General features: G+C 45.5%; 1 protein-coding gene across 3 annotated transcripts in view; it reads right to left on the reverse strand.

Annotated features, from left to right (window-relative positions):
* The window catches only part of JAK1 (Janus kinase 1), a 57,705-nt gene extending 33,324 nt beyond the window's left edge, over positions 1 to 24,381 (reverse strand). For 2 of the 3 annotated variants that reach the window (XM_051625492.1, XM_051625491.1), the window contains exon 1: positions 24,230 to 24,381. The gene's annotated coding sequence lies outside the window, so the exon portion shown is untranslated. The remainder of the gene's footprint in view (positions 1 to 24,229) is intronic. The other variant, XM_051625493.1, reaches the window with a different exon arrangement.
* Positions 24,382 to 24,701: the final 320 nt, after the last annotated feature.

A 24,701-nucleotide genomic window follows, 5' to 3' on the forward strand; every position in this document is an offset into this window, starting at 1 on the left:
CCAGTTAAAAGCTAAAACCAGTGAAAGCTGATCTGTGTCTGAGAGCTGGGGCAGACAGAGCAACACGGGGTCATGTACGGCAGCTCTGCTAACGCACAGTGACTCCTTCAACTCAAGAGTCAAACGCCCAAGCCAGAAGTCAGCACTTTAGGTCTATGAGGAGATGCTGAAGCCCAGGGAAGAGCTCTACCTTTCCAACAGAGGAAAACTCCCTGTAGACATTGCCCAGATCCATCAGAAAGGCAAAGCTGGAAATGAATGTAGAAAGAATGGCAGAAAAGCCACTGCACCACCTGGGACATTCTCTCTCTGGAAGACCACAGAGGGCTGCCATTGTCACAGCGCTCGCTGCGCCGTGACATACCCAACAAGGGCAGCCATCTGGCCAGCATGGTGCTGGGATTCAGGAGCACAGAGAAGATTCAATGTCCAACAACATGCCAGGACTTCTACAAAGCTTCAATACCTGCCTTCCTCTTCCACAAAACAACCTAGCAATCCAAGCTCCTGTTGCTCCCTGAATACTTAGGAGCTACCAGCAGCTTTCCTAAGCAGAAGAGATGAACCCCAGGTCCAAGATGTACCATCCTGGCACTTCCACTCTCAACACTGCTCTGCTGAATAATTACTGGGAGCGTACCTGGGAGGGGACAATTTGCAGCCCCCTGTTGCCAAACCACATCATCACCTTTGGCATATCGAGCTGATATATCCCTCCAGGGTCACTGACCATCTCCATGATGCACTGGTGCTCCTCAACAAGGGAATCCTGCATTTCACTTGCTTTTAAAGAAAAAAGCGAGCTTAGAATTTCTTATGACAGCACCTGGACTTCCAACCATGTCTTACATCTTCAGTAAGAAACAAAGGAAACCAAGCAGCTGATGTCCAGCAAAGTCAAGACCAGTGAGACAGCACAAGAAGTGTTAGCATGACTCTTCTGCAAGTGAGAAGGAGAAATTCAATGACTTGCCCACTTACCCAGGAAATACATGCCAGCAACTAGCCTGGGTCTCCCATGCCCCACTCTGCAGCCTCTAACCCCAGAGGTAGAATTAGAAGCAATGGTTCCTCCAAATACCAACAGCCCGAGTAGGTGGCCTTCACACTCGCTGCAGCTTTCTAGTTCAAGAGTATGTAAAAGGTGCAAAGGGGCTGGGACTCCCTGATGACCACAGAGCTACAGCAAAGCTCCCCTCCTCCATGACTAACCAGCCTTTCACAGACCACTGCAGCAAAGCTCCCAGCACAGTAACCACAAAGTCACTTCCCTTGCGTTCAGCCCCGTGACCACTTCCTTGAGAGCAGCTACAGATGTTCTTAACCTTTTCCATTTTCAAATTGTATCACAAGATGGAGACTCTTGTCCCAGTTCTCTCCACCCCCTGCTTCCTCCTCCCCAGAGCTGGACAGTTGCACACTACAATGGTGGAAACCAAGAGGGACTGCACACAAGCCCCAAGCTCCCTCCTCATCCTCTACTACCACAGAAGCACTCAGAAGAACAAACTGAAATGCCAGCACCTCGTTCTACCTGGTTTAAAAATAAGCATCACTAACTTGTTGCCAAGCACACTTAAATCACTTATAAAGGCCTTAAGAGTTTCATCAACATGGTCAACTTCTACTCTGCTTACAGCAGACACTTGAACCCCCCAGACTGCTTTGTTCACAAAGACTTCTGGTAGTCGTGTGCTTCCTGTGGTGGCTTTGCACTTTAGGAAGTGTTTTTTGATGGTTTGTCTTCTTCTTTTTTTAAAATATTTTTCTTCTTAATGTGGTGAGAAGACATTGTTAAGGTTCACTCTTAAAGGGCTTACTATTCAGAACAAGTCATAAACAAAAACACACAAAACTTTACCAGCTATGTTACTCTTTCTGTTCAGACCAAACCACCAACAAAGACATCCCCTAATCAACAAACGTTCTCTCCAGAATACATCTGCAAGGCCATAAAATGTCAGAGCAAACTTGAGATTTGCTACTGACAGCAACAGCAATTTGATCTTCAGAGTCTCTTACCCCTCTCTGGGATCTCAAGTTAAAAATCACCCTGCTGTAGGGCTGCTGGCCCCTATACTGGGACACTTCATCCAGTTCTGGTTGGAGAAGGTACGGCCAAGTGGTACAAAAACAATCTCAGGGTTAAAGAAGGCATCTCAGCTGAAGCCTTTTCTGTTAGGCCCTAAATATACATATAGTTCTGACACAAGCTGGTTATCTGAAGTGCAGAAATCTCTGTAGAGCAGCAGCGGGTGTTCCTGTAGTGGAGGAGATAGTCATTGTAGCTGCATGGTCCCATAAGTCATGGTGCAAAAACATCAGTAAAGGCCATCACACACAGGACAACACAACAGGAGTGGAGCAACAAGAAAAAATTCAGTGGGATTGCAGATCTGAACACAGATCACTTCTGATCTTACCAACAAGGCTCCAGGTTAATCAGAGAATAGTTTGGGTTGGAAGGGACCTTAAAGATCATCTTGTTCCAACCCCCCTGCATTGGCAGGGACTCCTCCCACTAGACTAGGTTGCTCAGAGCCCCAACCAACCTGGCCTTGAACACTTCCATTTGGTGGGAAATTCTCAGGTACAGCCTCACATACGGCTATCAAACAGAAGTCACCAACCTCCTCCTCCTCCTCCTGTCCTCACCAGATCTCACCAAGCTCCTCCAGCAGCAGCACACTTCTCCATTAGCTCAACCTTCCTGTGCAGATCAGCGCCTGGCTACGCTGCAACTTGCACAGCTCTTGAAACCAGGAAGAACAACAGGCACCAGCAACAATGAAGAACTTGTAGCTGGCATCTCTGTCCTTCAGGCAGAACCTAATTCCTGGAAAACCTGCCACCCAGCAGAGCGAAACTTGGCAACAGGAAAGAACAGAGCTGAGCTTCATTTCCCTCCCCCCACCTTTCTTCCAGCATCTGCATGAAAACATGGCAATTTCACCTAACAGTTACACTTGCACAGCATTGCCACTGAGGAGGACTTCAGGGGACTCCAGCTGGTCTTTCTCCACAGCATGAAACCCTTCTACCCTCAGAAAAAAAGCCCAAGTCCTGGTTGTGCTTCCAGGTCTAGAAAGTTACAGAAACGCTGGTTTGAAGAGCAGCATCACCTCTTCCTCTGCCAGACACAAGCTGCATTATGGTTTCTGCTACACTGGGAAGACCACCACCTAGGGCTGAAAACAGATGTGTCCCACATGCAGCATTCCTCTCCATGACTGTAAGCAGAGCAACCCCAGCTTTGCCTGCCCATCCCACTGCCCACCCCATGCCACCACACACCATCTCACACCGTTCAGGCCACCAGAACATCCTGGACACTGGGATACCAGTCAATGGGGAAATCACTCCTTCATATCAAACTATCATTTTTTTGCTGCTTGTGAGATAATTTACACACAGATATTCTCTTGCAAAAGAGTTAGCAAGTGTTGCCATGGAAAGCCACAGCCATCTGAGACCAATTTACAGAAAGAAACAATCTCTACAGGAGCTGTGCCAATGCCACCCAGAGCTTTGAAAATCCAATACACTGAACTCCAACTAAAACCTATATGCTGGGCAACTAATAAAGGAGTGAGTCATGGTAACACTTCAACCTGGTCCTACTATACCTATTAACTACCATATTTTGAAGATTTTGTTTTCTCAGTCACTGGGCTTCATCCTTCTCACTACAGGGAAAGGCATTCACCATGTCTGCAAACCAAAGGTATAGTACTGGGCTTACAAGTGCTACAGAAGTTGACAAATTAAGGGTAACTTGTACTGGTGGCAGATGTAGCAAGAAGGAGCTATTGCTTAAAAGCCTAAAGCATTCAGGTTGATCAATGGTCCAATAAACAGGACGATAAAAGAATAATAAACTAGATTTAGCCACGTAGATGCAAAAGAGACATGTTCAACGGAAGGTGAGCAATATGGACTTTTCCAACCCAGAAAGTTCCCATGGAAAGTTATTGGATTATAATGGTTCACTGTGTATTGAAAAAATGTTCTAAGTTTAGAAAAGGACATGCTCTAGTGGGCTTTTTTTGGGGGGAGGAGAGCATGAGGGTTCTCAGTTGGACACAGTGATCTTAGAGGTCTGTTCCAACTGTGACAATTCTGTGATTCTGTGCAAAGCTGGAGGAGAGTGACTAGCTTGGCATGCCAGGTAAAAAAACAGCTAACCCAAGGAAGAGGCCTCTGACAGTCCCATCTCTGCCTCCATGCATGATTCCTGGGGACAGGACCCATATGCTGGGACAAGAAGATCTGCTCAGCCAACCACGAGGACCACAGTGGTCCAAATGATGCATTTGCTCTTAGACCTCTTCTGCAAGGGGAAGGCTGGATGTGAAGGTCAGCATATGTAGGACTGGGTGGGCTTCAGAGCAGGAACGATCTCTGCTGTCAGTTGAGCTAAGAAGTACTCATGTCATTTTCCAGCCACTGTATTTTGTTATTGGTGCTGCAGAAACTAACACAGCATCTTTGGCTCAGTCACCAACCCTTCGATGGGTTTTTCTTTGGCTCAAGAGAAATCTCAGCAAACTGCACTGAAGGGGCTGCACCAGGGATGGGTGTTCAGGAGATGGCAGGGGGCCCCAAAGTAATGTCATGCTGACACCTGATGATTGGTTTCTCACCCTGCACAGATCCATTAAATATATTTACATGGCATGTTAAACAAATCCAGTTAAGCAGTACGGCTCCCACCAGCATGACGGAGACCAGAAGGAAGATCAGTGCCCAGAAGGAAAAACCAAAATCAAGTTCTGGCAGTGCCATTTGAAGCTAATTGTATTTTTTACATTTTAATTTAAGCAACTGCTTCTCAACAGGGCAGTCCGTACCCACTGGCACTCTCATACCTGTGTGCATTTTTCAAAGGATGTGTATGACTGGAGATGAGAAAGACTGACTACTGTTGAGACAATTTTTAATATGAATAGAAAATACAGCTCTTTATTGCCCATCTGTTGGCATAAACACACACAGCAATTACTTTTTATTACTCAGTCAGCAGAGTACACCTGTATTAATGCTTAGCTGTAAACCCATTTATCCCTATTAGTCAGGGGAAGGAACTGCAACTAGTTAATTGGTTTGTCTGAAGCAAAATGAGACAATATTCAAGTCGTTCTTCTAAGTCCATTCAGTCGATTCTATGGACTTATTTTCTGCTTATGTAGTGTTCTTCTCACTGCTGCACCAAGGCCAGAGCTTCTCTGGCTTCACAGTGGACCTTCAGAGAAAAAAGGATCAGAGTGATAAAACTTGAAACTGGTTTATTTTTAGTCTCTGCCTGAAAGGCAATGGGGTAGGCACTCATTTTTTCTCTTCAAGAAGCCAAGCATGGCTACATCTCTTCTCCCACCCATGGGCAGCATGGGGAAGAGCTGAAGAATGAGTTTCATTGGCCTTTACTCACCTGGCTATCAGGTAAATGGCTTGTTAAGAAAGAAGCTGAGTTCAAAGCAGGTTTCCTGGCCAGAGATGAGGGGACCCCAGCAATACCTGCATGTTGCCCTGTTTCCCATCCATACATGCAGACATCTGTTTCGGAGCTAGCACTGGTTGCTCCCCTCATTGTCCCTCCAGACAACTGAATCCAAGATGCATTTTGTCTTATGCTGGCACAAAAGTCTGAAGTAGGTTGGATGAGGTTCTGACCCTTTTCTCTAAGGGATTTCAGACATCTGCAGCTAAGCTTGTCTCTTTAGACCAGAGATTCAAAAGCAGGATGGAAAGAGCCTCCCCAAGAATACACTTCAGTTTGCCTGCAATTATTTTTATATTCTCGGGCTTTAATGAATCCTTACACTGCCTACCTTCGTTTGAAAAGAGGAGATAAGCCCTAAATACTACCTGTAAGGGTAATAAACACCACACTTCAGATCCCACCCTAAATTCCTTTTCTCTGATCCCAACTGTGACAAAGACTGGAAAAAAACCAAATCATTTTGCACAGCTGTGGTTCTTTTCCTTCTAAAAATCCCCAAATACAAGTAAATAGGCAGAAGCCACTTGAAGTAAAGGAAGCCAATTGGTGAAAGCCAAATGATGCTATTTAGCCAGATGTCTGAGGAGACAACTCAAGCTCTGGCAAATAATGAGGATCCTCATGCTTCCCTTTGGCATGAGCTGAACTGTGGTGGCTGTCCAAGGGTTGGATGTTCCTCCTTCCAATGTAAACATGGTGTCAGTCACATCTCAGATGCTCTCTGGATCCTAAGCACACATCCTCCATGGTTTCATACCAATTCTCCTACAGAACTTCAGGACGTGGGACAGCTGTGATACTATGAAGGCCAGACCACCAACTGCTTCAGTTAAGAGTCTTATCTAACAGTTGTTTTCAGTGTGAACCAGAGGAACACCCTGATATTCCTCTAGTATCAGTTTAATTTCCTGAGACAACTAAAGTAATTGACAATTCAGTGTTTAAGTCCAGTCAGACTTTGCCATAAGCAGCTTGTTCTGCAGGAACACAAGGCTGAGAAGGAACCCATAAATCCAGTCCACTCCTCCATCACCACCTGTTAACACAGACAGAAGCACTTCCCCAGCTTGCACGTACCTGAACTGATGAGCTGAGCAAAGCACTAGTGTTTCAAGACACCGTAATACTCATTGTTGGTTTTTTTTACCACCCAAAGTTCTAACAATTCAGCAAGTCCTCTGCTGTCTCCACTACACAATTTAACTGTGAACACTTTGGCTTGACGAGGTGTACTTGTAACAATTAAGAGAAACACTGGTGGAAATCTGTCAACTATGAACTATATCCCAGTATCACCCTGTCAAGCAAACTAAATATTGACACTCAATTCAATCTCTTGGACAAATATATTTGCTATTTTTAACTACCCAGCTACACAGGAATAAATTCTGCATGTTTACCTCAGAGAGCTGTGCCAACAGAGGTTCAAAGGTGGCGAGACACGTCAGTGGCTTTGGTGTACAATGCTGAGCAGTGGGACTTTGTTTTCCTCTCCTCAGGGTTCCTGTTTGGGTTATGAATTTGTGAGTTTGTACTGCAGGTTGCACAATTATCCTATTGCTAATGGTTTGGTCCCAGAATGACTAAAGCTGGCCTTTACATTCCTCCAGACACAGAGACTCTGCGAAGCTCACCATCTGACATAAAGGTGTGGCAATGCACAGGATCTCATCCTGTACAACAAATTTCAACCTGGCAGTCTAAGTACTTTTCTGCCTAGAAAGTCTTAGACCTTTTCTGGTTTACCAACCCAACTTAACTCTTCTACAAAACTCTGGTAGGGCTGAAGCACCTCATGTTTATTTACAGTTCACTGACTGCTCTTTTTAGAAAACATTTGCTTGTCCTGTTTCTTCAGCTGCTGTCTGGTAATTTGGTGTTTTCCCTTTAACAATAAAATCATCCTCCTATAAGTCTAATGCAATGTAAGAGAGAAAAAAAAAAAAAGTCTGAGTAAAATAGATTTTGTATTTCAGAATACTGAGTGGCACTCTTCAAAGCACAACTGTAAGGTCTGTTTAAAGTCAAATATTACAAGAGGAATATAAAATCTCACATTTTCAGGATTCTATCTGCATTCCCAGTAGTGTCTTTATAGTATGAAAATTTGCAGTAGCTCACTGTATTTTGAAATGTCCCTATTTCCAGTTTTGGCCAAGAGCAGTTTCATGAAAGTTTATGAGCAGTTCACTTTTCAGTCCAGGTATAATTTTATTTCAGTTCTCTAGAAGCACATACCAGCAGACATCACTTCACCGCAGTTCTCCCTCTGTCCTGCTGCCATCTCTCAAGAGCAGATCTGGAGGCAGGACCATTGCCCTGCTGCTGTGACTCAACAGTAATACATCCCTGGGTCTTGCTTTGCTGCCCCCACTGATGTGTCCCAAGGTTAGCTGTACATTCCATGGGTCAGCCCTTCTTCCCAAGAGGCTGATAACAAAAGTTATCTTGGCTTCAACAGCTTGACCAGTTTATCCACACTCAAAGAGCTTCTGGTCTGAAGAACTCTGATCCCAACCTCCCTCCCCAGCTTCAGTGCCAGCACAGAATCAGAGTGGTTGGGGTTGGCAGGGACCTCTGAAGATCCTCAAGTCCAACCCGAAGCTGAAGAAACTTGGCTGTGCACCAGGAAAATTTTTCAGCAGCAAGAAAGAGACTTCCAGCCAGCACTTGGATTGTTGCAGTGCTGCTCTGCAGCAAACACCCCAACCCAAGGCTCCAGGCACTTCTGCAGCACCTTGCCAAGGCATGGGGAGGGTAGGGAGAGGCAGGGGCAGACCTGTGGAGCAGCAAATCCACAAGCCACACTCTTGCGTCTCCTCTGGCCTCAGTCCAAATCCTCACTCAGCAGCAGTAAACAGGAAGCCACTGCTGAACTCCACAACACCTCCTAAAGCAACCTCCTAAACTTCTTCCTCCTGCAAATACAGCTGTCAATATCTGTAAAGAACAGAGGATCCATATCTGTAAAGAAGGGGGTCGGGGCTGCACCTCACTGGTTATCAGAGCTCCACCAGCTGAACATGCTGCTGCCCCAGGAAGGGCAGCACCTTAAGGATTATGTCAATTGCAAGCTGGATTTTACAACTGAAAAGGTGTGACTTGTATAATCCCAATGTGGCTAAAACCCAGGAAATTTTTTTATTCTATTAAATCACGTCTTTCATAAAAGTCTTCCACCTGGTGAGGTAGAAAAGCACCTCTAGGTAACCACCAAGCCACTCATCACCAACCCTCCTCACTGCTGAGCTGGCTGTGAGGTCCCAAGTTGTAAGGTTCAATCCCAGATTACCCATGTGGGTCTAGATGCAGTGCTGTGAATACTGCAGTGCAGTACTCTGGAAGAATCAAGCAGAGTAATCATCACACTAAGACCTAAACAAATCTCAGCAAAGGCAGGCCTGAAGATATCACTCCAAATCAATAAAACAAGCTGTTGCCATGAAAAATGGCTTTATCACCTTACTAGAGCTTTAACTACCTTTCCTGTAAAGAGTTTCGTACAGTAAATGTGAGTAAGCAAATATTAAAAATAGCAAAGCAGAGACACTCTTGTTCTATCACTTTTAGCACTGACTCAAACACGTATGACTCATCCCGAGCACCTCCTCCCATATCTACTTTCCCAGTGCTGGCTGTAACATCTCTCCCTTTACACATCCTGGACAACACCACTCAGGACCTCCAGCACAGAGGAGCCCCGTGTCTCAAATACCCACATTCAGTGTCATCTGAATCTTCTGACATATCTCTTCAACCTTCAAGGATTTTTTCTAAGTAAACGATCCGCAGGGTTATACTACAAAAGGTCTAAAAGCCAACGTTAAAAAGGGCTAGAAATTAAGGAGCTGTTGTGCTTAAGTCACTGAAGAAGTTAAACAGGAAATTACCAAGAAAACAACTTTCTTACCCTCTGTCCCTCCTAGCTGCAGCCTCGCCAAGTTACTGGTACAAGATCATACTCCCAAAACCCTCAAGTTGTGCAGCCAGGCTTTCTGCATGTGGTATCTCTGCTGTTCTCTGTTCAAACCACCCAAAAAATCAGAAAAAAACCTTTCTAAAACAAGTTGCAGTCTTATTTACTGGAGTTCACAGGAACTAGCAGTCACATACAGGGAATTTCCACATAGTTAAGTTTGTAACTTAATGTCATCCTGTATTTTATACACATAAGTAGTCCCCCAGATGTACTTAAAAATCATATATACCAACGTCTGCTAGATTTGCAATGATATCCTGACACAAATAACTGAATGTTGAGACTTGTGCCTGAAGAGATCATAAAATGACAATGGGAAGAAGAGCCTGAGGCAGGTGGTAGCAAAGCAACATGATCTAGTCAATCAGCACATATATCCACCACGATATCACAAGTTTTTATTACATCTTCACTTCTCACTGACAAAATAAAAATGCTATCATTCTTTTTATATTATTATTGTTGTTGTTGTAGATGATTCTATGATTCTTATGGGGCTCAGGGGCTTTTTTTGGACATCAAGGAAAACAAAAACGCAGGAGGAGAATCACTAACCTGAAACCTTTAAGAAAAATACTATTTTAGGGAAGTCTTTATTCAGTACCTTATGCATTAATTATTCATAGAAACTTTTTCTCTAGATTACATTATACCAGCCCTAAAAAATAATACTTTCTGCTCTTCTTTGCCAGGAAAAGCATAACATGACAGTTTAGGGGATGTTTCCAGCATAACTGAGAAGAAAGAGAAGACAGATCAATGTTATGCCCAGACTGATCCATTTGTTTAATTATCAAACAGCATTTGCCTGCTTCCAAAGCTAACAAAAAATAGAAGTATTAAGTCTGAGCTCAAACTGTCAAGTCAGAAAAACAGGAACTGTGCTGTAGAATTGGGGTTTCGTATTTCCCCTTCTGAACTTGATACCAGAACGACAAACATATTTTGCATCTCACAGATGATGAGACAAAATCTTCTGAATTCAGGGGGAGGGTAAACTTAAAAAATCAATGATTTGCTGCAGACTCAGTTCTAACTGAAATAAACATACAGAGTGGCTTCACATACTGTGTACTCCTTTTCATAGCTCCACAAATGTGAAAACAGAGGAGTGAACTGAGCTGAAAAGAAAGGGCTACCAGAGAGGCCCCCCCTTGAAACTCTACCACCAGGAAACTGGGAAAGCCAGAGGGGAAAAAAGAAGAGAAGGAGAAAGGCAAGTCCAAAGCACTTTAAATCACACCTCCACCCTGTTTTTATACACTGTGATGAAACTGCATGTTTTACAGTGACAATTATAAAGCCTGGATTTCAAAACTAGGAGCTATGGAGAAAAGGAACTTCTAAAAAGCAGCTGGACATTTCATGCTTCACTCCAGGTCTGCAGCCAGACCATTTGCAAATACCACAGTGCAGCTACTGCAGGCAAGAAATATTTCACTGCAGTGGCCAATACTTCCTACAAATTTTCCTAGAGGGAAAAAAAGCTTCAGGGAGCTGTTAAAGCCTGTGCAACTCTATAGAAAATAATGAAAAACAAACCAGAAGGTGTATGGTGTGCATAACTGCTAAGTACACAGCTGGTAACTCAGCAATCTAAGATGGCTACTTAAGCCTTAGCTCTAAATACTCTTAACCATAAAAGTACTTCCTTCTTTCTGTCCTTAAAAGCAACATAGAAATTTATGCAGGAAAACTTAACAGCAAATCCTCTTTCAAACATCCTCATGTTGCTGGCTTACCGTTACATGCAAATATCCCCCAGTCTTAAACTGCTCAGCCCCTACAAAAAAGTAGCAAGATCACATCAGGTTGTCCTCACCATTTACAGAGGGGTTTTAGGGAGATAAGAGGCTTCCCTCCAGACCACTGCCCTGAGACACTGTCATTGCCTGAAGGCTGTTTGCCCATGGACAAACAGCTCAAAACACAGCAACACATTTGAAGAATCATAAAGCCTGACTGGTTTCAGAATTTAAAGATCAGTCCAAAAAAAGTATTGATCTGTAAGCTAACACACAGAAAGCATTTCTGAAAGACTATTCTACTAAACATTACACAAATACGAGTTACACTAAGCAGATCTCTGTATTGAAAGGTTATCCAGAAACTCCTGGGAACACTCACAGAACTCAGTTCCAAGTGATCTCTACAAGATTGATTATTTGTTTTTTTATAAAAAAATTCTCTGTAATCCCTATAGCAATTTGGATGCATTGCCCCTCCAGCAGTTTCCTTAAGCAATCTCAGAATTATCATATGAAGTTCACAGAGACGAAACACCCCATTTTTAAACAACTAACCAAAAGCTTTCCCTGTGTCTTACCCAGAGATCTGGCCATAACCCAGCTGCATTTCTGCCTCCATATTTACTTCTGCATTGGGAAGCAAAATCCATTCACTTTCTCAAATGGATAAATGCACATAAATTGTACTTAACCAAAAATTGTAAAGCAAACATTTATTTTTATGCCTTCTGTGCATATGCAGAGGCTATTTTGCCAGGTTATTTGCAGTTAAGAACAGCCTACTGCATTTCTCTACACCATTCTAGACACAGTCTTTCTCTGCAAACAGAAAAAAAAATATTTCCCTCATTCTTAAGAGGAAATAAACTGAGGAAAAAAAACCAAACCCAGTGCACTGAGAGTCTACAGACATTAAGCCAGTCAGCAGTGCAGAACTTGTCACTTCCATGTCTGTGCATCGTGATGACTAACACCACAATAGACACCAACCCACCCAGGGACCATCACCTTTGTCTCTCTCCTTGGAGGCTGGGCTGGCTCCTGGCCCTACTTCTGGAGTGCCCCAGGGGCTACCCAGCTCAGACTCAAGCCCAGCTGATGATCCAGCTGCAGTACTCCATCCTCACAGGCTTCTGAGGCATAAAGTGAAGTGAAAATGGGGATTTCAGCCCTCCCCACAATTTCTCCTTTCCACTCCAAAACATGTCTTATGCCACCACTCAGGATGGGAGATCATCTTTGGAGTTGTATTTTATAGTTTCTGCTCTGGCAGGATCTTCACTCCCATGGAACAAGGATGTTCACACCATGCCTGTTCCACCCCAACCACCGGCTCTTGAGCAGAATAAGAGGTTTCCAGTAACACTTGTCAAAAGGGCTCATGCACAATTCCATTTTTGTTTAATGCACGACACCTACAGTTATAAGCACCTCACATTCCTCAATTTTTGCTTCCTTACCGCGCCGCTGGAAAGCTGACTCTCTGTGTCCATTGCCTTCCAAAAAGAACACACTGCCTTTTGGTTTTCCCCTGTGTTCTTCAGTGCACAGCTAATCTCTTCATCTCTTTTAAAAATCACAAAATCACAGAATGGTGGGGGTTGGAAGTGACCTCTGGAGATCATCCAGTCCAGCCCCCCTGCTAGAGCAGGATCCCACAGGAACACATCCTCTCCAGGGAATGAGACTCCACAACCTCCCTGGGCAGCCTGTCCCAGGGCTCTGTCACCCTCACAGTAAAAGTAGTATTTTCTTAAATTCAGGTTAAACCACCTGTGCTCCAGTTTGTGCCCACTGCCCCTTGTCCTGTCACTGGGCAACACTGAGAAGAGTCTGGCCCCATCCTCCTGACACCCCTGTAGATACTGATCAGATGATACTTGATGAGATCCCCCTCAGCCTCCTTTTCTCTGAGCTTAACAAATCTGAAGGTTCAGTGCAACAAGACATGAAGAAAACACTCTTGAGCAAAATCACCTGAATTTAAGCAAAAAGGCCACAGCCTTTCCACAAAAGCACCATAAGCAGAACTCAATTCCTAACATTCACGAAAAGAGGAATCTCCAAGCCATTATTCCCTTACCATTCATAACAAGGAAGCCAAAGCACCCCCAGGGAGATTCAGAAAAAACGCTCTATATTTTTTTCTTTGATGATAGCAGAAGACTTGGCTTAAACAAATCAGAAAAACTAGACCACGATTTTTCCCCTCCTCAAGAAATTCTGAGAGGTAATGGCTTGTGAGCAGAAGTCACTGAAGTCAGGGCAGAGGACTTAATTGAGGCTGCTTTAAACTTTGTTTTCACTAGTTCTCATCACCTGCTTATCCTAGGCTCCTGAAAGATACTTTTCTAAAAAATCTCTGAAAGAGCCACCCTGCCATTTCAGCTGAGGATGATGAAAGCTTAATTGAGAATTACAGAAGCCAAACCCACCATTTTAAATCTTTTAGATTCTTTTCTGTTTACTGTAACACAAGAGCAAACAGATGTGGCAAGGGAAACAGAATAAGCACACCAGATATTCCAATAACAAGTCAGTCCTTACTACTTATTATCATTGGCTTTTTTTTTTAAGAGGACAAACACAAATTTAATCTGGTAATAAATTCAACTACAGAATTAAATTTTAAATGGACACATCAAGGTGTTTATTTTATTAAACCACAACTTAGTGACCATCCTCACAGTACTGAAGTGTTACCTGAAAGATGCTCCAGCCCCTTAACGATGAAAGAATTGATTTGAAATACAAATTTAAACTGGAAGAGGGGAGACTTAGGTTACATATTAGGAAGAAATTCTTTGCTGCGATGGTCAAGAGACCCTGGCCCAGGTTGCCCAGGGAAGCTGTGGCTGCCCCATCCCTGGCAGTGTTCAAGGCCAGGTTGGATGGGGCTTGGAGCAACCTGGGCTGGTGGAGCTAGAAGAGCTAAAAAGTCCCTTCCAACCCAAACCAGTCTGGGATTCCAAGAAATTAGAAGGGTTATTTAAGATAGCATTTTGACTTATAAAAAACAAACTGGGATCAAATTATGATTTTTCTTTGCCTAAATCCAGTGCCTTTGACTTGGAACAGGACCATGACTATAAAATGATAACATGAAAAAAGAAAAGATCACAGAATTATTGCAAAATTAACCAGACTGAGCCACTCCCCCCATCCCCATTACATTACTCATGCTCACACATGAAAAAATGCACTAGTTCATTTTTTAAGGTCACAGCTTCAGCAAATGAGCAAGATCAAATGCCAATCAAACCAGGAAGATCTACCTCAGCTATAAACTAATAAAATTTGATGTGAGACTTAGAATGCAAAAGTCAAGTCACAACTCTGCAACAGCATTCCTAACTCATCAGCATCTTGCTCAGTACTGAAGACCTCCCATCACACTGAGCTCCTCCACAGTATCAGACTGGTTTGGGTTGGAAGGGACCTTAAATATCTTCTAGTTCCAACCCCCGCTGCATGGGCAGGGACACCTCCCACCAGCCCAGGCTGCTCCAAGCCCCATCCAACCTGCCCTTCAACACTGCCAGGGATGGGGCAGCCACAGCTTCCCTGGGCAACCTGGGCCAGGGTCTCACCACTCACACTCCAAATAACAACTTTAAAAAGTTCTTTAATTTGTATCTCTTTGCATAGAATGTATTTAAGCTGTTAAGAATTAGCAAAACACCCAAAATACACACTTTCCTAACACATAGAAAGGGTAATAGGCACTTACATGCCTCTTACAGAAAAAAAATAATCTATTTATACACATACAGGACTTAACTTCTCAGATCAAATTCCCAATAAGGTCCCTCCTCCTCCTGCCCCTTTAAAAGACAATTTAGAGGTCATCCCTAAGTAAGGATGAGGCTGAGACAGATGGGGGAAAAGGAATTACCCCAATTTAACACATTTTATAACGGGATATTCATGGAGTAGGCTGCTTGCTGCTCTACAGAACTATGCTGTATCACCCACCCTTAAGAAGAGTTTTGCCAAAGTAAGTCCTGAGAAATTAATCGCTATTAACATAAAGATATAACATATTAATGTTCTTCTTAAGCCTTTGGCTTGGGCTCAGCAAATTACATTAGTGTTTGCAGGCCTCTCCAAGTACACACCATGATATGCACCACTGACACCAGGAGAATAGCTGTGAAGGTCCATGTGTATTTGTTTATGACTAGGATCATTCTGTCAGCCTTGGCTGCTAATTAAACTGTTCTCAACTCTCCCTGAAGCCAAATGACAACGGGTTTTGAAAAAGAAACACCTTGAAACGGGCTGGGAAAGCTGCTGATCTCCACTGCTTTCAACAACTTCTAAGCAATATCCAAGCGAGAGAATTTTCTTTCAAAGCATAATTCAGTCATTAGGACATACCCTAAAACATGTCTAAAATTACTTTGGCTGCGAGCAGATGCATGTACTTTGTGCAGGCAGCAGAGCCTGGGGAAGATGTTGCTATTTCACTGGTGGTTACCAGTCTTTGGTGGTGAAACAAGGACGCATAGATGGTTCAGCAGTGGGGTGGCAGTACCTTCCAACAGAAAGGGAGCAGCAAACACTCCAGGGATGGCAACACCTCAGGGGGTAGTGTATGCACTACCACTGTCCTGGCCTCCAACACAGAATTCATGCTGATTAAACTGCTTTAAAAATGTGAACCGAAATGTCTGATAAATCTTAGTTCCAGCCAAAGCCAAAAAGCTGCAGTTCTAACAAAAGCCTTTGCCAACTTCAGCAAAATTACCAGGAAGAGGCAAGGGTTGCATCTCAGCTGTATTTGAAAGGCTGAACTTAACACAGAGCTTGGGACTAATCAAGCTCTTTATGTAATTACTCAGCTTCACCAATATGCACTGATTTGTCTGTGTGAAACTGAACTTGCACAGCGCTTGAGAGAAACAGGAGTTGGCAGCGAATACGTACACAAAGAGGCACGGCTGTTTACATTAACTGCTAATTAAACTTTATCAAGCAGTTAAGTAACAGAGATAAAATGGACTGAAAAAGTCCTAAGGAATCTGATTATCAGAGAAAGCATGAAACAATCCCAGGGGATGCCATGAGGCTGTGCTAGCACAGCAGAGATGACGGCAATTCATTATCTGAATTTCTCTCCCTAAATAAGCTGAGACCTGCCATGGATTTACAGGTTGGCAGGTCCTGCCCTTGTCACATAAAATTAATCCTTCAAGTACACAGAGTGAGAGGGTGGCTCTATATAAATGCTTCTCTGCACGCAAAGTGACACACAAAGCACATCAAGAGGTACACGCTGCGGTGCAAGGCACGCCAAGAGAAAACTACTGCGTGTACACTGGGCTGCATGTAGAAGCTCAGCTGCTTCCACTGAAGAACATACGGGTGTTTCCTAGCCCGTGAGAAGTCCTCTGAGCTGGAGCAGGGACCCACCAGAGGAGGCACGGGTGACATGCCACAACAGGAGCGCTGCCGTGATCCGCAGGGTGAAACCAGGGCCTGGATAACCCCCCAGCAGCACAGCACAGCTCACCACCTCCCTCCACACACACACCCCAGGCCAAGGAAAACGCAGGCTCGTTTTTCACTTGATGTGAAAGCAAACTTCTAAGAACACAGCGTGATTAAACCTGGAGCTCCTACACACTTTTATTGCAAGGTAAACTTTCAGTCAATACCAGTAAAGAGAAAAGAGTTAATCTTCTGTACACAGCCAAGCTCACAGGATAGGCATCTTAGGCTTTAGCTGCTCAGGGCTGTGCTGGCATATACTGAGTACTCAGGATTTAAAAGGTGTCTTTTTTTAAAGCAAAGTGAGCCCTCTGCTTCCTGATGTATCTTGCTTATATAGATGTAACTTGGCCCTGTTGTTAAGTCCCATGGCACAGGAAGCTGAAAGGACTGTAAAACCCACAGGGCTGCTGGTTTGGTTTTTTTTAACTTGGCAGAAGGTAGCTGTTCTTCTCTTGTAACCATGCAGCTTGAAGGCAGCTATCCCTTCACATCCTTTCACTTACACCTGTGGCTTTGACAGTGAAATCAAAGCCATTCTCTCCTGCACTCACTAACTCCACACTCACAGGGAAGGTGTTCATGGACACGACTCACCACTAAACTACATGCTGGCATAAAACAAGGCAAGCTGATTTTTGACAGGAGGTGCTGGTGCTAAGACAAAGGCTTCCAAATGAAAATCTCAGTTGGCAACACTCATACTGGCAATTTACATCTACGTACAACACGTTTATTGGGCTGTGAGGGCTTGCTCTACATCACCAACTGTGTTCCCTGCGTGAGGGCAAAGGTACAGCAGCATGAACACAAGTAGAAACTTTCTTGGCAACCGTTAAACAGTTATGACTCTTCAAAAAATCAGGCTTGGACAGACTCCTTTTCCTTCACTATAGCACTTTCCACAATCTGGATGAACTCTTCACTATTCCCTGTCTTTAGGGGACAGAGTTATTAAGCCACTTTCTAAAAATCAATACTTAACAAATAAAATACATTTAAACCACTCTTTGCCTAAGTCAGGCATTGATGTTTCCAACAGAAGAAGAATTAGAAAAGGATATAATGCCATTTCAGAAGAACATGGTGTCCATTATGGCCTGTAGACCACTTCAGACTTTATCATTAGGAAAAGTGGGAGTCAGCAAGCAAAAAGTTTGGCAATTGCAGCTGTTACTTTAATAATAAAGTCAAATGCACCTTTCTTTTCCTTCAGCTTAAGTCTTAAAAACAAGAAAGAAGGGTAGAAGATTCAAGTAAAGAAAATAAAAAGGGCAGTTTAACACAAACATAACATAAATAAATAGGAGGGAAATGCAAAAAGGCAAACTGTAAATTTGCAATCTATTTTTTTTAGAGGAAAGGACAACTCCTGTAGAACAGAGTGCTCCAGCACGTTGCAGAGCAGTACCGGGTGACAATGGCGGCTGATATATACAGGTCAGGCTCACTGATTTAACTGCCTGGTTCCTTCTGAACTTTTAAACTCTCTAAATAACGGGACTCTGACAATTTCAAAATCATTGGTGTATTTTGCCATACTTTTCCTCAAAGTGAAATACAGAAGTGTTCAGGAAGTGAAAGGTTATTTGTTGTGTATCTTCAGTAAACACGAAAGAGACTTGAGCGTACAAGAGAACCATATAAAGTGAATAGCAAATGCCAGCTTATGGTTGTTCTTGATCAAAAACCTCATAACTGAGGGTGACCACATTTTGTTTCCATGCAGGAGGCCACCAGCTTGAGTTAAGATGTGAAAGCCTGACATCCTAGGGACAAAAACCTAACGTGTGCAAAATAGCAGCTTTAAATACAAGAGACAGAGCCTAATGCAACACATAAGTTAGATGGTACCTCTTATACTTGGGGGTTTTTCCCCCTTAAACATCTAATATCCTGATATAGCTTTACAAACAATTTAAAAACAGACAAAAAACCTGCTTGGAATTTGTTATTATATTCTGGTCATATCCAGAGGCACACAGACAGGTATTTATGGATGGCAAGCAACAGGAAGTTATTCAGACAGTAAAAGTGCCAAGGCTTTTAAAGTTTGCTTGAATATATCTCTCTGTGCTGCTGGTGTCTCAAAATGAGTATTGAAGTTAGTTCTGTCAAATTAATTTCCTGCTGTCTGGAAGGTACCTCGGGCATGGTATCTTTCACAGCAGATACAACCTTCTAGGTTGAACAGGAATTTTCTTCCTGTTCCAGAGAGCATGAGTCAGTACTATCTCATTTTTTACTGGCTGGAAGTTGAGATTAGGTAGTTTAAAATATCTAAACTGGAAGACCAACAAAGTTATTTTAACAGAACATGTCCCAGATTGAAAGGTAATTATTACGAGTTCTGCTAATAAAATTAAATCTTTCAGTACCCTCCTAAACTCCAACTGGGCCACCTGATGAGCAACCCAGACTCCACTCAAGTCTTTGAATAGCTGGAAATGACAGGGAACTCCAAGAACAGTTTAAACAGCACCTGGTGTCCAAAACTCCTAAAAACTTGCACTATAGTCACTTCTAGATGCCTCGACAGCCAGACTCACTCTGCAACCAAGGGGGATTCCCTACCACGGCCTAAGGAATGAGCATATTTTCCTTTAGGAGTTTTCTCCTGCAGGTGTGAATAGCAGCTGCCACTTAGATTTTGTGTTCAAAGGGAACTAAATCCACCTGGGGACCAGGGAGGGAATTTCCAGGAGACAGTGGAGAAGAAGCTTGTTGGAGGACTAAACAGGTTGTTTAACCAAAGTCAGGCACCAGTGACAGAGTCAAGATTAAAACACCCCAAGGCTTCTAAATCCATCCAGTGCTGCATTATGTGCTAATCCACCTGCAGATTGACTCCTTATCTCCATGAACCTTCCTGTCCCCTCCTCCAGCACACACACAGGCAACCAAAGCCTTGACTCATTCTAAATCCTACATGCTTCAAAGTCACAGAATACAGCACTAAATACTGAATTTAACAGACCAGCTTCAAAGGAGAAGTCTAAAATATTTCCTAGAGCAAAGCTACCAGATCAGTGTGTTTACGGTGGATGAGTTTCTTGAAGGCAGACACCCTGTAAAAGCTTGTTATTCCCTAGCAAGCCCTTGCTGCTACTTTGGGAGCTCCATAGCTACAGCAGAACACTGACTTGGTATTTCTGGAAGAGGGTTTGTTTACTATCAGAAGCGCTGACAAAGCAGAACCAAGGGCAACACCAAGCTACTTACTCTAACACAAATTATTTTCCTCTTCTTTGGTAGCTGTAACTGCACTTGCTCAGAATTTCAACTCCACAGGTAGGTTCCTCCTCAAAAAAAAAACAACCCACAAACCTTTAATTTGATTTTTCCCAGGCTTTCACCACTAGCTTGCTCCATAGTTTGGGATGATCCAGTTCTTGCCCTTTATTTCCTATCTTATCTTTCACATCCTGCAGAGAAAAAAAATCTAACTTCATTTTTATGGGCCAGCTATTTTAAAGTATAATCATAATCACAGAACATGCAGAGAACCACATTCCTGTCACTGTTACCTCACAACTCATACAGTGTCAGAGGATGGCAATGATATGCAGTGTGAGAGCTACAGACTACACCTTCCCAAGTAGAAGCTGCTCTTCCAGCTTCCTGTAGCTGAGTTTTTCTGTCAGATAGGCAACTTCTGTTGCTTTTATATAACCAGTTCAGCAGAAAAAGACAATTATTCTAGCCAGCAAAACTGTCTGACATTTTCTAAGCCCCTCAGCACGAAGAAAACGTCAGGACCTCTTCCTTAAAAATCCACCTGTGCTCAACGAGCCAGGAAATTCAAACCACTAAATCACACTTCCTTTCTTCTCCCCTCCATTTTGAACCAAGAGAAATTGCAACCAATTTGCTCAAGAGAACCATCACCAACTTCTTTTTTTCAGTAACCTAGTACTTTTTAGTATTATTTCAGTTTTGTGGAAGGATCAGCTGAATGGGGAAAACAAATACTGGATCAGGTACCTGAAGTGCTGCTATGGTCATCAGGTGCCCGAGCAGAATAGTTCCCCCTAATCTGTCATGTCCTGTACTGGATAGAAACTACAGCAGTAAAGTAACCATTTAGCTGCCAAACACCCCAAAACTCAGCAGCAGAACTGAGCAGCATCAGGCCATGGAAAAGCTTTCTCTGCAAAAGGCAGCCTCTGAGCATGAGCTGCCTGAACCATCTGCTGAGCTGTAAAAGCCATTTTCCATCAATCTGGCAAGTGTTTGACATTGCCAATACCTGAAACCTAATTGCATTTTAAAGTGCTTTAGAGATCTAGAGCAGCTTTGAGTGTGTTTACAGGAATAATGCCCAGTCCTTAAGAAATTGCAAACTGTTGGACAGGCTACAAAAAAAAACAACTGGAATACTGCCAGCTTATCAACCAGAAAAAAAACCAAAACAACAACAACAAACAACAACAAAACAAACAAAAACAAACAACAAAAACCCCACACACGAAAAAACACCACCACATTTTGTCATTTTTAATAGCTGTTGGACATGATGTAGGGGCTTACAGGAAAGCTGGGGAGGGACTTTTCACCAGAGAGGGCAGTGATAGGACAAGGGGTAATAGTTTTAAGCTGAGAGGGGAGATTTAGGTTAGACATCAGGAAGAAATTCTTCACCATGAGGGCAGGAAGGCACTGGAACAGGTTGCCCAGGGAGGTTGTGGGTGCCCCATCCCTGGAGGTGTTGAAGGGCAGGTTGGATGGGGCTTGTGCAGCCTGGTCTAGTGGGAGGTGTCCCTGCCCATGCAGGGGGGTTGGAACCTGATGATCTTTAAGGTCCCTTCCAACCTTCACCATTCTGTGATTCTATGAGACAAGCCAGGAACCAAGACCCGACCCAGCCTTCTCTCCATCATCTGGCTTCTCAGCATGCTTCCTCCTTCATGGGTTCTCATAACATCCTTTTCACATCTCAATACAAACCAGTCTTAAGGGTTTGTTTTTAGTGTAAAAAGCTTTAATCTCTCAAAACAATTCAAATGCCTTCCTCCTTATGTAAACACTGAGTGGCTCTTTTTTTGTGCCATTCACACCCAATTCAGCATACAAATTCAAGGGTTCTCCAGTTGGGTTCATGCTCTGTTTTGGGCCTCTCTTCCTCATACCAAGTGGGGCAGCAGCAAGATGCCAAGACACCTGAGGCCAGTTCTACAGGAGAAAAAGGTGTTTCACCTCCAAATCGAGGGAGGATGAGGAAGCACGTGGTAGGAAAGAGGCAAAATCTTCCCTCCCTTGGCAGCAGGTATCACTGTCAAGATGCTGCCTACGAAAACGGAAAGACTTCTCCCCTCCACACAAAAAAGGGAACCTGGTTTCTGTGAATTCAGTCTTTTAATTCCAAGACTAAAAACTACAGAAATGGCCCTTTAAGCTTACTGTAAGAGCATTACTTAAACTTCCAACCAAGAACCACAGATAAGTTCCAGCCCCTCAAGAGGTAAAGTAAAAGAACGAAAGTAAGTTTAAATTTCTGACTAAAAAAAAAGCTTCAAAGGTGTGTTGATTTAACCCAGTAAGTCTCACCCCTGACAGTTCAAGTAGACTTCAGCTTTTTGCTTTACCATTAAAAGAGGTTTGTTTTCCAAAGCTTTTGTATTAGATATTCTCTCCACATATTGCTTCCCATTTGTTTTTTAAATAAGCTAATTGAACAGACAAGCCAACTCTGACATACAGAAACAGCACACTCCCCAACAGCTTGAGATTTACAGGATCTACCTCTCAAAAAAGTCCACTTGAAAATTAATTCTGAATTATTTTTGCAGTGCAAAGACTCCCAGTAGTTCACAAACTTACAAGCTGTCCCAGTTCTGTGTTTAGATTCTTGTGCAAATTTCAGCCCACTCACCCTGGCTTTTTACAAGTTCTTCACCTAACCTTTCCCAAAGGTCAAGTGCTTTCCTCTGCAGGAGCACAGTACAACCTCTGTTCCACTGGGCCTTGGGGTGAACGGCTTGAAGATACTTAGACAAGTAAGATATTTACGGATAATTTAATCACTAAAAAAGTATTGACAAAAACACTTGGAAGATCTGCCCGCAATCACCACATTTTGACAGCACAACGGGCAGCGAGAGCCCGATGTTGCTTGCTGGGACACAAAGCAGCACGTCTTTACCCAGCTCCCTGCTTCACAGCACCTGCCCTGGTGTCACCCGGCACAAACCCCGATCAAGGTGCAACTTCCTGAGCGTTTTACAAACAAGTGCCAGGAGGAAATGCCGTCCACTCCCCATATACGGTCAAAACTAAACTTAACCCCGAGCTTCAGCAGCTCTGAATAGAACGGTACCAACTAATTCTGCTCCAGAATAAAACGGCAGAGAACCTTAGTTTTTTATGTCTTGCAGATTATCCAGCTGGGGCTAATTTGAGCTAAGCTGAAACCCCCGAGACAGCTCTGAACGACTTCCATCCCCCCACCAAGGAAAACACCAACCCACCCACCCACCCCCAGCCTTCTCGCGCTGCACTCACCTGCCCTCCAGGCCTGCAAGGAGAGGCCCCCATCCCCACCCCGGCAGCCAGCAGCTCCTGTCCTCCTCGGAGCACGGACCCGGGGGCTGCTGGAGCCGAGGGACCGGCCCCTCCTGCCGCTGCCACGCAGCCCGTGCCCCGGCCCCCGCGGCTGCCGGCGGGGGGGACACGCTCCACGCTTCTGTGCCCCCGCGCTCCTGCGAGACGGGCTTTCCACGCCTGCTTCCGAAACCCTGGCTCCTCAGGATTATTCGAACGCCACAGCAATTGTTCCCGCACACCGAACTACGGCAGAATTAACGTTTGGAGGCGTCCGGAGAAAGCGACAAGCTGCCGGCGGGGGGGGTTCCCCGCCCCGCATCCCCGCCGGGCCTCCCCGGGGAGGCAGGTCCAGCCCGGGGGTGACCCGCCCGCACGACGGCTGCACCGCCCCTCGGGGAAGGGGGGAAGGGGGGCTGGGGGCTGAAAATGGCCCGCACTGCTTCTCTGTCCCTGGTACGAGACCACACGCCGGACTGCCAGCTGCACCCAATCAGTGCTTCCAAGCCCTTAATGTGCACAGAAGCGGCAACAACCTCGAAGCAGCTGCACCTGCAGAGCTGACCGAGGGCTCCCGGGGCGGGGGGAGGGGGCCGAGCTCGCTCAGGAACACCTGGGTATTATTTTAACTTCACCCGTTTCCACCGAACCCCGAGCTCGCTCGTTCCGGCTCCTCCTCCCGCCGCGACGGAGCCGCCGCTCGCCGGAACGCGGCTCCGAAAACCCCCGAGCCCGGCCCCGCCCGCCCCGCCGAGGGGAACCCACCGGCGCCGAGCCCGGGCCCCGCCGCCGCGCTCAGCCCGGGAAGCGGCCGCCGGGGAAGCCCCGCACCGCCCCCGCGCCCGGCGGCCATCTCGGGAGCCTCCCTCCGGGGCAGCGCCCGGCCGGGCCCGCACCGCCCTCCCCGCGTCCCCCCCGGCTGCGGGCCCGGCGCGGGGGGCCGCGGCAGCCCCCTCCGGCCCCACTCACCGCTTCCGTCGCGCCCGCTCGGGCGGGGGGGGGGGGGGAGAGGCGAGCGCGGGGCGGCCGTGCCCGCTCAGCCGCTGCCCTGCGGGGCCGGAGGGGCGGCCCGGCCCGGCCCGGCGCGTGCGAGAGCGGGGCCGGCGGGCGCGGGGAGGCGGCGGGGCGGCGGTGCGGGGCGCCCGCGGAGCATGCGCGGGGCGGGCCCGGCGGGGCGGGGCGGGGGGCGGGCCGCGCTGCCGCCGGGAGGGGGGAGGGGGTTGGTGATGGGCGCTGGGTCCCGGCGGGCGCGGAGCGAGGGGAAGCTCTCACGGTGGGGCCCAGCCCCGTGCCCCGGGCGGAACGGGGGGTGCCGCAAACATCGGCCAACGCGCCTCGTGAGCCGCGGGGCCGCTGTCTTGGCCACCCCCGGTGTGTTTGGGTCGTCCCTGACGGACCCGCAGCCCCGTCTCCCGCCTCCCGCGGGGGCGGGCGAGGCGGC

The sequence above is a fragment of the Apus apus genome, chromosome 7 (assembly GCF_020740795.1).
Source record: "Apus apus isolate bApuApu2 chromosome 7, bApuApu2.pri.cur, whole genome shotgun sequence".
In the NCBI taxonomy this organism is placed as follows: Eukaryota; Metazoa; Chordata; class Aves; order Apodiformes; family Apodidae; genus Apus; species Apus apus.